Genomic DNA, 16,035 nt, shown 5'->3' with positions numbered 1-16,035 from the left:
TAAAGGAGGGGGAATGGGGGTGGAGGAGAGGGAGGTGAAAGGAGATGAAGGAGGGTGAAAGAGTTGTGAAGGAGGGGAAGTTGAGAGTGAAGGGGATCGAAGTTGCAGGGTGAAGAAGGGTGAAAGAGTGGGTGAAAGAGGGGAAGTTGGGGATGAAGGAGAGGGAGGTGTGAATTATAATCAAATTCAATGAGCTGAAGAGGACTGAGATGGAAACATAAACTGTAGATGAGGTTTACACGGAACAATCCTGCCGTACACAAATTCCCACATTGTGCAATCCAAACCTGCTCCTCTCTATCATAGTCTGGAGTATTTACATCTACTTTTCAGTTTGCAAGTTTTTTTTACATGCTAATTTTTACTAAGCACCAACATGTTTAAACATGTATTGTCTCAAGCTTACTCGAAATAATACAAATGATGCAGGCAGAAGTTGCAATTTCTTCCCACTCTCACTAGATAGTCAATTTTTACACTGTTTACACTGCACTCTGTTCAAGTGTCTGTGTGTCAGCAGCTACTATTTAATTTGTACACCTTATTGAATAACATTCCAGTTATCAGCGCTCCCTCAGCTTCCTGCTCACAGTAATTAGCATGTATTCAGGCAGTCACTTACAAGTGTCTCAACAACTGACTGGCACTGACAGGCACTTTCTCTTAACAAGTGTGCAGATTCTTTGACCACTTCCAAAGTTCTAATATAAGTTCACAATGTTAAATGACGTCTCAGTTTGAAATACGTTTAGCAGGGAATTTCCACTCTCACTAATTTCCCAACTTTGGCGCTCTTTTTATGACTGCTCTCTACATCTAGAAATAGAGAGAGTTGGACTCAGTAAAGACCTGCAGAGAGAGATAAATATATGGCTGTGTATAGTGTGTGACACAGAGATGATAGCAGAGGAAGAAAGATGAATGTGTGACTGAGCACAGTGAGTTATTGTTAGGGACCAGATCAGAAACACCAAGATATGTTTTGCAGTTAACCAAGACCCCAACCTTTGCCTTTGATATTGCCATTAGGGTGAACATAAGACGTTTCACTCCAGGTATAATTCAAGTGAGCCATCAGGAAGCTTTTATCAAAACAAACTTGATTTAAGAACACAATTAGAATATCGCAAGAAGTATTAGCATAACATTTGCCAATTAAAATACTTAAACATGACAAACAGTAATTCTTAACAATTTAGCAATCTTTATAGTTCCAATTTAAAGCAAAACCCCATAAACATACATCCTTCTTCAGAATTAGTTATATAAAAAACATGTATGCTCATGTGGTGCTAAATTTCCAGCCTTTTAACACTTCTGGACAGAGATCCAGATATCAGTTTCCAGAGAAGGATATATCTTTAAACAGCACGATTTCAGAAAAGTCAAGTTTCTGGCAATTCCCAGGGCAGAATTTTCCCATTCTGCAGATCACAGGGATCCTAATGAGCAGGACATGCACCATGTAAAGGTCGGAAAATCCCACCTCCAGTCTTCAGAGAGGAGAAAAGGGACGCACTGCTCTCTCTCAACTCAAAAGTAGCATCTAAGCTTGAAATCTAAGTGTAAGCCTAGCTCCGTCCAGTCACATGACCTTCCTGTGACAGAAACATAGAAAATAGAAGCAAGAGTAGGCCATTCAGCCCTTTGAATCTGCTCCACCATTTATTTTGATCATGGTTGATCATAAAAATCAATATCCTGATCCAGCCTTCCCCCATATCTCTTGCTGCCTTTAGTCCCAAGATCTATACCTAATTTCTTCCTGAAATCACAAAATGCTTTGGCCTCAACTACTTTTTGTAGCAGTGAATTCCATAGATTCACCACTCTCTGGATAGAAAATCAATTCACCTAATCAAGCCCTAATTTGCAAAATCCCAGGAGAACACTCAAAACAACAGAACAACATTAGTACAGATTAAAACAAACATTCTAGCAATTAAAAGCAACTCACTCATAGAATCATAGAACCTCTACAGTGCAGAAGAGGCCATTTGGCCCATGTAACCTGCACCAGCTGCTGCAGTAACAATACAGGATGCCAGTTAAAGACAGAATGACACTGATAATAAAAAAAACTGCTAAAACAGATCCTCCAAAAGGAACATGATAAATACATTTCTTAAAGGTGCAGCATCATTACGCTACAGAGAAACTTCAGTGGAGAGAGATAAAGATATGACTGAATACAGTGAATGTCTGATTAGCCTGATAGAGTTATTTGCATGGAGTAACAGAAAGGACTGATAAAGGCAATTTAGAAGATGTTGTATATTTTAAGGTATAATACATTTGATTTTATTTGATAAAATACCTTACAATAGATTCATTTAAAAGTCAGAAGCACATCAGTTAAAGATTTAGTTGTGACTTGGATATGAACAGACAAAGGAGTAAGTGACAGAATAGTAGAAAGCAAGTATCTCTCTGGGGCCCTAGGGATCAGTGTTAAGATCATATCTTATAAATATAGGAACTGACTTTGGTACAGGGAGTATAATTGTTTGTTAACAATATGGTAATACAGGAAACAGTGAACAGAAATGTAGAAAACTTGAGCAGAACATGGATAGATGGGTGTAATAGCAGACAGTTGGCAGTTATAATTGAGTGTGGGTAAGTTTGAAGAGCTGCACTTTGAAAGAAACCCTAACAAGAGACAATACAATTGAAATAGTGTTATTTTCAGTGGGTGGAAGGATAGAGGGACCAGGGGTACAAATTCACAAATCCTTGAAGGTAGCAGGGCAGTAGCAAGGGAGAAAATCATGAATGAAGCCGTTCTCTAAAAGGCAAATCTCTCAAATATGTTAGCACTCATCAAGCAGAGGTGGCTTTGCTGGTCCGGGCATGTTACATAAGAACATAAGAACATAAGAAATAGGAGCAGGAGTAGGCCATCTAGCCCTTCGAGCCTGCCCCGCCATTCAATAAGATCATGGCTGATCTGTCGTGGCTCAGTTCCACCTTCCCGCCCTCTCCCCATAACCCTTAATCCCCTCTCTTATCAAAAACCCATCAACCCGCGTCTTAAAAATATTTAGCGAGGTAGCCTCCACCACTTCAACGGGCAGAGAATTCCAGAGATTCACCACCCTTTGAGTGAAGAAGTTCCTCCTCAACTCAGTTCTAAACCGCCCCCCCTTTATCTTGAGGCTGTGCCCCCTAGTCCTACTGTCTTTTTTGAGCGGGAAGAGTCTCTCCACCTCTATCCTATCCATCCCATTCATCATCTTATACGTCTCAATGAGATCTCCCCTCATTCTTCTAAACTCTAACGAGTACAAGCCTAGTTTATTCAGCCTCTCCTCATAGCTCAACCCCCTCAACTCCGGCATCAGCCTAGTAAACCTCCTCTGCACTCCCTCCGAGGCCAAAATATCTTTGCGCAGGTGCGGCGCCCAAAACTGCACACAGTACTCCAGCTGCAGCCTCACCAATGACCTATACAGCTGCAGCAAGACCTCCCTACTTTTATATTCAATCCCCCTCGCTATGAAGGCCAGCATCCCATTCGCCTTCCTGACCACCTGCTGCATCTGCAAGCTCGCAGATGGAAAGACAGGATTTTCTGAATGGCGGGATTGGCAGAGCCAGAAGATCAAAAAGCTTAAAGGATGCTTGCAAGCTTAGCCTGAAGGCCCTAAATAATGATATTCATACCTAGGAGGCACTGGACCAGATTCTCCAACCTCACCTCCGGCTGGGATTCTCCAGTCCTGCTGCAGTGAATGGAGATTTGGCTGAATGCCAAATTCTCTGTTCTCACTGGCAGCGATGGTGAGGTTTGTGAGACTGGAGAATTCTGGCCACTATCTGATGACAGAGGGAAATAATGGCGTTGCCTGTGCGCTGACAGATCTCACCATGACAATTAGTGGTGAGAGTGTCTAGGCCATAGGCATCAACACCACAAATAACAATCCACAGCAGCACCCAGTAACCACCATGTTGCACTTGTACCAGAATTTGCTTCTTGCAGATTCAGCCATTGGTAAAGGTGCATCATATGAAAGATCCTATTACCAATGGATTTGATTTGCTGTATGCCCACCATCTTCTGGAGTTGGAAGGATTCCATCCCTGATGATGAGCAGGGTAAAGTAATGAGAGTTTACAAACATTTATGAGACACTTGGCTTCTTAAATAAAAGCAAAATATTGTAGATGGTGGAAATAGGAAAGAAAAACAGAAAATGCTGGAAAAACTTAGCAGGTCAGGTAGCATCTTCAGAGAAAATTGTTAGTTTGAGTCCTTCATTGGAATTGAAATCATGCTAAACCTTTACAAACTGCTAGCTTAGGCTGCAGTTATGCATACAATCCAAGAAACCACACTTTTGAAAGGGCATCAAAGAATTGAAGAGAGTACAGGGGAGGGTTATCAAAATTATGCCAGAGATCAAAAGTTACAGCACAAGGTTAAGACCTCAGTTATGTGAAGAGATTGTAGTAATTAGGATTGTTCGCTTTAGAGCACAGATGATCAAGGGAAAAACTAACAAAATTACCGTAGATTTTTACGGTGAGCAATAAATAACCAGATCATAGAATTGGCAAATAATTTATTAAAAAACAATCGGGAAATGAGGAGAATTTAACATCTGGAAGGTACTATCTACAAGTGTGGTGGAAGCAGACTCAATGGGGAGACAGAAAAACACCAACAGAGGGAAATAGATAAAGGTATGATTGAGTACAGTGAATGATAGAGAGATGGATCTGGCCACATTGCTGCAGAACACTCCAAGTAGCTGGACCATACCCCAGCACCTGTCCTTCGTGGAGAAATATTTCTGGAAACATGCCTTTGACCACATGGTGATCAAGCAGTGGTCAGCACGTAATTTCCTTGAGGCCCTGAGAGAAAAGGAGATGGTGGATCCTGTCGCATGGTTCCCTGAGCAGACTTGATGTGGAGATGCTGGTGTTGGACTGGGGTAAACACAGTAAAAAGTCTCACAACACCAGGTTAAAGTCCAACTTTAACCTCGTGTTGTGAGACTTTTCCCTGAGCAGATTGTCAGTGTCATCTGGCAGAATGTCTTACCACCTGAACTTACAAACAAGCACCAAGACCTGGCTTGGCTGGTGGTAAGAAACGCACTTCTTGTCAGGTCCTTCATGAAAGCTCGAGGTCTCAACACCACTGCACGTGTCCTCGGAGTGACTGCGGAGGTGATGAGGCGGTTGCACACCTCCGTGTGGAATGTACCTTTGCAAAGAAGGTCTGGAGCGAGATGCAGTGGTGTTTGTCCAGGCTTATCCCAAGCAGCTCGGTGACACAGGAGTCTGTGCTCTACGGGCTGTTTCCAGGGACATGCACGAAGACAAATATCAACTGCTGCTGGAAGGTCATCAATTCGGTGAAGGACACTTTTAGTCCGCCCGAAGCTTGCTGATCTTCCAGTGCAAAGATTTGTCCTCGACTGAGTGTTGCAGACTGGCACATTCCAAGATCCTGGACTACATGCTGAGAGATGCTCTCAAGCTTGGGGCAGCCGCCTCAAAGGCACAATGGGGAAAGGCCACCGTTTCAAGCCTTTCAACCAGGGCAAACCGGGGCGGGGGGGTGGTGGGGGGCAGTAACTGTATAACACCCTTGGACTGAGCAACTGTGTGCTCATCTGTAAAAACAACAGCACACAGTCAATGTGTTGAACGTATATAGTTTCAAGAACTGAACTGTAATGAATGTAATGTCTTGTAACTGAGCATCATAAAGTATTGTAAAAATGACTGGTCTTTTTTGCACTGTTGGTAATTAAAAAGGATAGCAAGAGTTTTTATAAATATATAAAAAGGAAGAGGCTGGCTAGGGTGAATGTTGGTCCTTTAGAGGATGAGAAAGGGGACCTAGTGGTAGGGGATGAGGATATGGCTAAGGTATTGAATAACTTTTTTGTTTCTGTCTTCACGGAGGAGGACGTGAATAATTTGCCGGGTGTTAGCGATGGAAAGGTGGTAGGACTGGAGGGTCTTAATGACATTACTGTTACTAGAGAGGCGGTGCTCGATAGACTGGAGGGGCTGATTGTGGACAAGTCCCCAGGACCGGATGGAATGCATCCGAGGGTTCTGAAAGAAATGGCGGAGGTGATAGTGGATGCCTTGGTGGTTATTTTCTAGACGTCGCTGGATTCCGGGGAAGTGCCGGATGATTGGAAAACGGCTAATGTTACGCCGTTGTTTAAGAAGGGTGCCAGGCAAAAGGCGGGGAATTATAGGCAGGTTAGTTTAACGTCTGTGGTGGGTAAAATGTTAGAATCTGTCATTAAGGAGGAAATTGCAAGGCATCTTGAAGGGAATTGCTTGATAGAGCAGACGCAGCATGGTTTCATTAAAGGGAAGAAGTGTCTGACAAATTTACTGGAGTTCTATGAGGATGTGCCTGGGGCGGTGGATAGAGGAGAGCCGGTGGATGTGGTCTTTCTGGATTTTCAGAAGGCGTTTGACAAAGTACCTCACAAGAGGTTATTGCAGAAGGTCGAGGGACATGGAGTTGGGGGTAGGGTGTTAGCGTGGATAGAGGATTGGTTGTCAAATAGGAGGCAGAGAGTGAGGGTCAACGGGTGCTATTCGGATTGGCGGATGGTGACTAGTGGAGTGCCCCAGGGGTCGGTGCTGGGGCCTCAGCTTTTTACCATTTATATAGATGATCTGGAGGAGGGAACCGAGTGTAGGGTGTCGAAATTTGCTGATGACACCAAGATAGGGGGAACGGCAAATTGTGCGGAGGGCGTGGAGAGTCTGCAGAAGGATCTAGATAGGCTGGGCGAATGGGCCAGGAAATAGCAAATGGAATTTAATGTTGGCAAGTGTGAGGTGGTCCACTTTGGTAGGAAGAATGGTAGGAAGGACTATTACTTACGGGACGAAAAACTGCAGCAGGCGACGGTGCAGAGGGACCTCGGGGTCCTTGTGCATGAGTCGCAAAAACCCAGCTTGCAGGTGCAGCAGGTGGTCAGGAAGGCGAATGGGATGCTGGCCTTCATAGCGAGGGGGATTGAATATAAAAGTAGGGAGGTCTTGCTGCAGCTGTATAGGGCATTGGAGAGGCCGCAGCTGGAGTACTGTGTGCAGTTTTGGGTGCCGCACCTGCGCAAAGATATTTTGGCCTTGGAGGGAGTGCAGAGGAGGTTTACTAGGCTGATACCGGAGTTGAGGGGGTTGAGCTATGAGGAGAGGCTGAATAAACTGGGCTTGTACTCGTTAGAGTTTAGAAGAATGAGGGGAGATCTCATTGAGACTTATAAGATGATGAATGGGATGGATAGGATAGAGGTGGAGAGACTCTTCCCGCTCAAAAAAGACAGTAGGACTAGGGGGCACAGCCTCAAGATAAAAGGGGGGCGGTTTAGAACGGAGTTGAGGAGGAACTTCTTCACTCAAAGGGTGGTGAATCTCTGGAATTCTCTGCCCGTTGAAGTGGTGGAGGCTGCCTCGCTAAATATTTTTAAGACGCGGGTTGATGGGTTTTTGATAAGAGAGGGGATTAAGGGTTATGGGGAGAAAGCGGGAAAGTGGAACTGAGCAGCGACAGATCAGCCATGATCTTATTGAATGGCGGGGCAGGCTCGAAGGGCTGGATGGCCTACTCCTGCTCCTATTTCTTATGTTCTTATGTTCTTACTGGAAATATCACTTTGCAATGGCTTATTTCAGAGTTTTTATGAATAAAATATATTTTAAAAAAATGACAGAGAGGCACCAGCAGAGGGAGATAGCTAAAGATATGATTGAGTACAGTGAATGATAGAAAGAGAGAGCTTATGGCTTATGCTACCAAATAAACCTATTGGACTTTATCTTGGTGTGTGTGAGAGAGACAGAGAGAGAGAGAGAGACCAGCGGAGGTAGATGAAGAGAGATGCATTTGAGTACAATGAATGATAGAGAGAAAGAGAGAGATCTTTCAGCGAAGGTCAAGCAAGGATCTGATGTAATACCTGTTCTTGTCAGCTTGGATCCAGTATGTCGCTTTTGTGGGGATGATGTGGAGATGCCAGCATTGAACTAGGGTACGCATAGTAAGAAGTTTCACAACGCCAGGTTAAAGTCCAACAGGTTTACTTGGTAGCACAAGCTTTCAGAATATCGCTACTTCTTCAGGTGAGTGAGGAATTGTGTTCACAAACAGGGCATATAAAGACACAAACTCAATTCACAAGGTAATGGTTGGAATGCGAGTCTTTACAGGTAAACAAGTCTTAAAGGTACAGACAGTGTGAGTGGAGAGAGGGTTAAGCACAGGTTAAAGAGATGTGTATTGTCTTCAGCCAGGAAAGAAGGTAAAATTTTGCAAGCCAGGCAAGTTGTGGGAGTCACAGATAGTGTGACATGTTACCAAGGGGCAGCACCCCCAACCCTGACCTCCCAGGGTGCCTCAATGTCCCCTAGTCCCACCAAGAGACCATCAAACGTGGTCCCCATGATGGGGACCATACGTGGTCCCTGTTGGTGTGAATGTCCACCGGCAGGGGTAGAAGCTTTTGTGAGCCCAGACAATTGAGTCCCGGGTTCATTAAATAGATGCAGAGCAGCTTCTGCATATCGTAATCATCCCCGTGCTGCTCTCTAGCATGTCAAAAAAATGGACTGGCTGGTTGTGAGTCCAATTTTTTTCTCTTCTGCTGATGTTCCCTCCTGCTGCGCTATTTGAACAGAGTAGCGGGCTGGGAAAATTATGCCCACTGAGTTGAAACACACAGTATGAAGCACAGGGACATTGTGACTCAAAAACCATGATGTCACCTGGATTATTTCAGGAGGACAGGAGATGGGAAGCCAGAAAGGAGAATTGGAAACAGTGAAAGGTGAGCCATATAACAGACACAAACCTGATGGTAACAGGAAAACAAAAAATAGGGGGAATTAATCCAGCGGGTGAAATGGAGAGTGGAACAGATTTGAATGAAATGCTGAGCATTGCCTCTTTGCAGGTGTGCAGGTCTGAATACAAGATGTACAGCAAGAAACTTATGGTGGTGACGTACAGCACGCAACCTCCCCATGACTCCAGATGGTTGTACGTTCAAGTTCCACTCTGGAGTTTGAGTACAAAAATCTAATGTTGACACTTCAGTGCAGTACTGAGGGAGCACTGCAGTGTTGGATGTGCTATCTCTTGAAATGATGTTAAGGTGAGGCCCTATGTGAAAGATTCCATGGCAGTTTTGAAGGTGAGCAGGGGAGTCTTCCTGATAGTTAAAAGCTTCTATTATCACAGCTCCATAGTGCTAGCACCTCTCTGTAATTTCCATGTACGTTGCTCCTCTATCTGGTTCCCATTATTTGGTGACCTGTAAAATTTGCCAACCACTGTAATCACTCCCTTATCTTTAATTAGTAGATTCTATCTTTGACCCTTCAAGGACACTTTCTATTTGTGACATTGCAATCTACATTACTGCACCACCTCCTTTTTCTGGCCTTTTCAATCTTCCTGGATATCTTGTAGCCTGAATATTATAACATCCAATCCTCCTCTCTTTTGAGGCAGATCTTATTTGCTGTCATTCCATCATTTCCTATTGCATGTGTGAGTTTTCTCCTTTTTCATCTTTCTGAATGTTTTTGTATCAGATTGGCAGAGGAATCTGGCAGATTGGGTATAAAGAATATAACAGCCTCACAAGGGTAATGGAGGAATCTACTGGTGCAATGACAAATGCAAAGGATACAATTCCACATTGGTCAATGAGGGATGAAGAAAAAGAGCAGGTGAGGAAGACCAGAGTGTGTAGGAGCTGCACCAACAAACTGTCAGAAACAGCCCAGACGAATGAATTGAGATTCCGAGAGCAACACGGGGACATAACATAGTTCATTCAGGAGGTTGATCGGAGTAGATTTTTTTATCTCAATGTACCACTGTACCCTAAAATAATGAAGTGATAGAAGATGTCGTTTAGAGGACCTTCACTGATTGATGGAATTGTTGCTTTGCAGAGGCTTAACCTAGTCAATAGTGACTTGACATAGTCAGTTTATGGGTTTTCTGGAAACTACTTATTGACAATACTTTATAGTAAATACATAATGGTTTCTGAGAGGTAGACTTGCTTGCTTGGAGCTTCTTAGTCATTGGTCTTCTGACTGTTTCATTAACACAAAAGCGAATGGGATGCTGGCCTTCATAGCGAGGGGGATTGAATATAAAAGTAGGGAGGTCTTGCTGCAGCTGTATAGGGCATTGGTGAGGCCGCAACTGGAGTACTGTGTGCATTTTTGGGCGCCGCACCTGCGCAAAGATATTTTGGCCTTGGAGGGAGTGCAGAGGAGGTTTACTAAGCTGATACCGGAGTTGAGGGGGTTGAGCTATGAGGAGAGGCTGAATAAACTGGGCTTGTACTCGTTAGAGTTTAGAAGAATGAGAGGAGATCTCATTGAGACGTATAAGATGATGAATGGGATGGATAGGATAGAGGTGGAAAGACTCTTCCCGCTCAAAAAAGACAATAGGACTAGGGGGCACAGCCTCAAGATAAAAGGGGGGCGGTTTAGAACGGAGTTGAGGAGGAACTTCTTCACTCAAAGGGTGGTGAATCTCTGCAATTCTCTGCCCGTTGAAGTGGTGGAGGCTGCCTCACTAAATATTTTTAAGACGCGGGTTGATGGGTTTTTGATAGGAGAGGGGATTAAGGGTTATGGGGAGAGGGCGGGAAAGTGGAACTGAGCAGCGACAGATCAGCCATGATCTTATTGAATGGCGGGGCAGGCTCGAAGGGCTGGATGGCCTACTCCTGCTCCTATTTCTTATGTTCTTATGTTCTTATTATTCTACAAATGTAATCATGTAAATAGAGGGATAGATGGGTATAAATAAGTGATTAGGGCTAAATCAGATTGACACCATTGCAAAGTAGAAAATATATATTTTAAGTATTTATGTGGTATTTTATGAAGCAGGATTTAGGAGGCGGTGTGTGTGTGTGTGTGTGTGTGTGTGTGTGACTAATTTATTCAACTATAGTCAGAAGGTCTATAAGGTTTGAGGCATCAAAGAAGCTAGGTGTAAAAGCAACGATGTAAAACGATGATGTGCTACACGTAAACGCAACATGGGTCGAAATTTGTACAGGGAGGTAAGGAAAGTTTGTTTCTATTTAGTTGTTAAAGATCAAAGAGAATTTAAACTGAGCTTTACAACTGACAAGGATTATAATTGAATAAAGCATAGCTATTAAATTTTGTTTGACCTAAGAATGTGGACATGAGTCGAGAAGATGAGAGATCTTCATATATTGAAGGCAGTTAAGTTCAGAGAAATGTTGCAAACAGCGGTTTTAAAGATGAAAAAGAAAAATCATACTCAAGGAAAGGTGGGAATCTGTTTTGAGAGGAATGGCCATATAAGGCCCTGAAGTATGATCTGTGCTGGGAGAGAGCTGTGACAAAAAGCAACCTTGAGTAGTACATGTTGTTTTCAAACATATGATTTTGTTTGAAAGCTATTGGAATCCTCTACAGTTGAGTGGGAGAGCAAAAGAAGAAAAATCTGTGGCATTTTTTTTAATAACAACAATGGGCACCCTGTGATAAATTTACTGGTATTTTTGTTTGTCTATAAGTTTTCTTGACTAAAAGGAGTGTTGGTTTGTGAGTCTAACCGAGTAAAATATTTCGGGGAAATTTCTGTCAGACTAATTTTAACTGTGTAGATGTAATATTGTGTGCTTAAGCTATCTTTTCTTTATAAATGTTTTCATTTACTATTTAAAATCTCTAAAAGTGATCTTGGAATTTTGACTTTGACATCAGTAGACATATCTGCTCAGAATAAAATACAAATTGAAAATTGTTCTGATAGCTTGCCAAGTTTGCCTTTGGGATTTGGTTGGCATGGTGCATACCACCTGCCACAGCATAACAGCATATTGTTAATAATGTAGGCTCAGGCAAATGTGAGGAAGGTTGCAAGTGAGAGGACATGTGTCCCCAGACTAGTAGCTTGAACACATAGAGCCAATTCAATGATGAGAAACTTGAATTACTACAGCAGATTAAAAAAGTTTCTTGGCCTTTTGGCTAAGATCAAGCATCAGATCCAGTTGGGAGATAAAGTCTTATCTTGTCAGCTTGCATCTTATTTGTCTCTCTTGTGGGGATCATGAATTGGATTCAATTGGATTTTGAATTTGGTTTATGGAGCAAGCAAGGAATGGACTTGGGCTTGCCCGATCTATTCTCAACATTGGTGTTATAATTTTAAGGATGGAGTAAATTTTCAAAAAAAATTACACCAAATTAAAAAAGCAGAGGAAAGCAAAATATCCAAAATAGTAAGATTCTTAACAGAGGAAAGGGTCAATGAGTTTTAGGTAATCAGTAAACAGACTTTAAATATAGAAGAAGGAGATTAAAGGACATAAATGGGTTAATGCATTAATAGAGGGTATTTCTCATCGCCCCCATTTTTCGGTGAGGAGGTTATAAAATTGGGAGTGAGTGGACGAGTGGGAATGGTGCCCAATTTTGTGCCGATTCCCATTGTACCAAAAAAACAGGCACAATCTGGAACTTGCTCAAGATGGGCGAAATGTCAATTGGCATGTTTTTGTATATATCTTGATATAATTAGTGTGGTTCACTCATAATTATCCCCACCTCACTTACCTTAATTACCTCGTTCGTGGCAGCTGCAACCATACAATAAGAATCATACAACTCATACAGTGCAAAAGGGCCATTCAGCCCATCGGGTCTGCGCCAACCACAGTCCCACCAAAGCCCTATTCTCATAACCCTACTAATCCTTCTGATACTAGGATTGATTTAACCTGGCCAATGCACCGAATCCACACATCTTTGGACAGTGGGTGGAAACCGGAGCACCCAGAGGAAACCCACACAGGCAACCTCCACACGGACAGTCAGCTGAGGCCAGAACTGAATCTGGGTTCCTGTGCCACCATGCCAACTGGTGAGAACACCTGCTCTATAAAAGTCTGCAGCGGGTGTAGCAGCACTGAGGGTGATTGAGGAGGTAGGGTTGCTGTGTTTACAGGGCTACATGCTGCAGTGGGGAGGGGGTCTCATGGAGACAGCCATGTTATGTTTCAGGTCGGGGAGCTGCATGTGTACTGGAGGAGGCAAGTTGTCTCTCCATGGACTCTGAGCTCGGGCCTTAGTGCTGATCTTGGGTCCCAGCACTGACATCAGATCCTAATGCTGCCAGCAACCAACAACGGTGTGAGTGAGTTGATGGGGATGGAAGGGTTGGGGAAGAAGCAGCATAGTGGCAGTGCTGCTTCCCTTCGGGCACGTGGGAGGAGGAGGAGCAGGAGGAGAGGGAGTTGGCCATCGGAGGCAGGAGCTGGCCGCCAATCAGCCCAAGGGTGGGTCCAGGCGAGTGAGAATCCAAAGACCCTGACTATTCAGGACACGCATGTCCTTCAACAACCTTTGGATGGCGTGTGCTGCTGCAGGCTCCAGCTTTGCAAGGAAATAGTGCTGCATCTGTGCCATGGCCTGTAGGACTTGGCACCTTGGGGCACAGGGGGCCACTCACTCCCAGCGGTGATGAAGATCATAATGGTTTTTTGTTTTTACGCCACCGGGTGCTTCCAGGCCACCTGCTGGGACCTGTGTGGGATCGCACAGCCCTCCGTCCAAGTATGTACGAGTGGTGATGGAGGCTCTGTTTGCCTGAGTTGACCAGTACATCAATTCAACCTGGGCCAGCTGCAGCAGGAAGTCGGGGCTGCTGGATTTTCCACCATTGCTGGAATGCCCAATGTACAAAAGGCTAATGACTGCGTACACATTGCCCTGAGGTCCTCTGACCAGAACTCACAGCAGCTTGTGAACAGGAAGGGGTTCCATGTGTTGATTGTGTAGTTGGTGTGTGACTACTGGATGCAGATCATGCATGTGTATGCCTGATTGTAATTCTTTCCAAAACTTTGCCCACAACAGAAGTAAGGCTCACTGGTTTATAATTACCAGGATTGTCTCTACTCCCCTTCTTGAACAAGGGGACAACATTTGCTATCCTCCAGCCTTCTGGCACAATTCCTGTAGACAATGACGACATAAAGATCAAAGCCAAAGGCTCTACAATCTCCTTCCTAGCCTCCCAAAGAATCCTAGGATAAATCTCATCCGGCCCAGGGGACTTATCTATTTTCACACTTTCCAGAATTGCTAACACTTCCTCCTTATGAACCTCAATTCCATCTAGTCTAATAGCCTGTGTCTCAGTCTTCTCCTCTTTTTCCTCTGTGAATACTGATGAAAAATATTCATTTAGCTCTTCTCCTATCTCCTCGGACTCCACGCACAACTTTCTACTACTGTCCTTGACTAGCCCTAATCTTACGCTAGTCATTCTTTTATTCCTGACATACCTATAGAAACTTTAGGGTTTTCCTTAATCCTACTTGCCAAAGGCTTCTCATGCCCCCTCCTGGCTCTTCTTAGCTCTCTGTTTAGGTCTTTCGTGGTTAACTTGTAACTCTTAAGCAACATAACTGAGCCTTCACGTCTCATCTTTACATAAGTCTCCTTCTTCTTCTTCACAAGAGATTCAACTTCTTCAGTTAACCACGGTTCCCTCGCTTGACGACTTCTTCCCTGTCTGACAGGTACATATTTCTCAAAGACATGCAGTAGTTGTAGTTGAGATACATGCCACAAATGGGGACAGGTAGGACAAACAGTGAGATCTTCCAGGGTGAGAAAAAAGATAGAAACTAAGTTGAAGCAGAAAATGGGTGCATATTTCAGATATGAGGTTTATAATATAAGTGAGAACCAGATTGATTTTTAGAAATTCATTCATGGAAACTTGCTGGCAAGCCTAGTATTCATTACCCATCCTTAATTTTGTTTATTCATTTGTGGGACATGGGTGTTGCTGGCTGGCCAGCATTTATTGCCCATCCCTAGATACCCAAGGGCAGTTGAGAGTCAACCACATTGCTGTGGGTTTGGAGTCACATGTAGACCAGCTAAGGATGGCAAATTTCCTTCCCTAAAGGACATTAGTGAACCAAGTGGGATTTTTTGACAATCAACAATGGTTTCATGGTCATCAGTGGACTCTTAATTCCAGATTTTTTTTATTGAATCCAAATTCCACCATTTGCCATGGTGGAATTTAAACCAAGGTCCTCCAGAAAATTAGCTGAGCTCCTGGATTAATAGTCTAGCACTAATACCACTAGGCCAAAACTGCCTGTGCTTGAGAAGGCAGCAGTGAAGGATAAATGAAAATGAAGCGAGAAAAACAAAGAGTGTGAGAAGACACTGGTATTTAACATAAAGGAGAATCCATAAGTTTTCCATAGGCACATAAATAGTAAAATGGTGGTAAATGGAAGTGTGGGGCTGGTTAGGATTAAAAAGGAGATTTAATGCTTGGAAGAAGTAGGCAGAGGTGAGTATTTTGAACCTGTCTATACCAAGGAAGAAGATGCTTCAAAAAGAGGAAGGTGGTTGAGATGCTGGATGGATTAAAACAGAGTTGATAAAAATAAGTTAATGTTAATATTGACAAGTTGCCAGGACCAGATGAGATGCATCCAAAAGTATTGAGGAAGGTGAAAGTGGAAATTGCAGAGACTATAGTCATAATTTTCCTTCTTAGATACAGGACAGTACCAGAGGATTGGACAATTGCAAGTGTTCAAAAAAGGTGTGAGGATAAACTCAGAAACAACAAGTAAGTCAGTTTAATCTTGATGGTAACAAAAATAAGAAATTATAATCCAGAACAAACTGACTTCTTGATGGCCTTGGGACCTGCAGGATTTAGTAAAGTGTATTCCTGTAGCTTTTTAAAGTTGTCTGATAAACTGGGACCACGGTAGATGCACCAATCTTGTTCAAACTTTTCCCAGTTGTCTGTAATATTTTTGAGTGGACACTGGACAAATGCGAATTAAATAAGGAAAATCAGCACGGATTAGCCAAATGCAAATCATGTATAACTAACCTGATCGAGAAGAGAAAACATAAAATAAAAAGTATTTTTCTTAAACCAAGTGGTCATGCAATGCTGTGAAGATGTAGCTATATAAACAGTCA

Source organism: Carcharhinus amblyrhynchos, chromosome 4 (assembly GCF_965287045.1).
Source record: "Carcharhinus amblyrhynchos chromosome 4, sCarAmb.v2.hapA, whole genome shotgun sequence".
Classification (NCBI taxonomy): domain Eukaryota; kingdom Metazoa; phylum Chordata; class Chondrichthyes; order Carcharhiniformes; family Carcharhinidae; genus Carcharhinus; species Carcharhinus amblyrhynchos.
Note: the sequence above shows the minus strand (reverse complement) of the source record.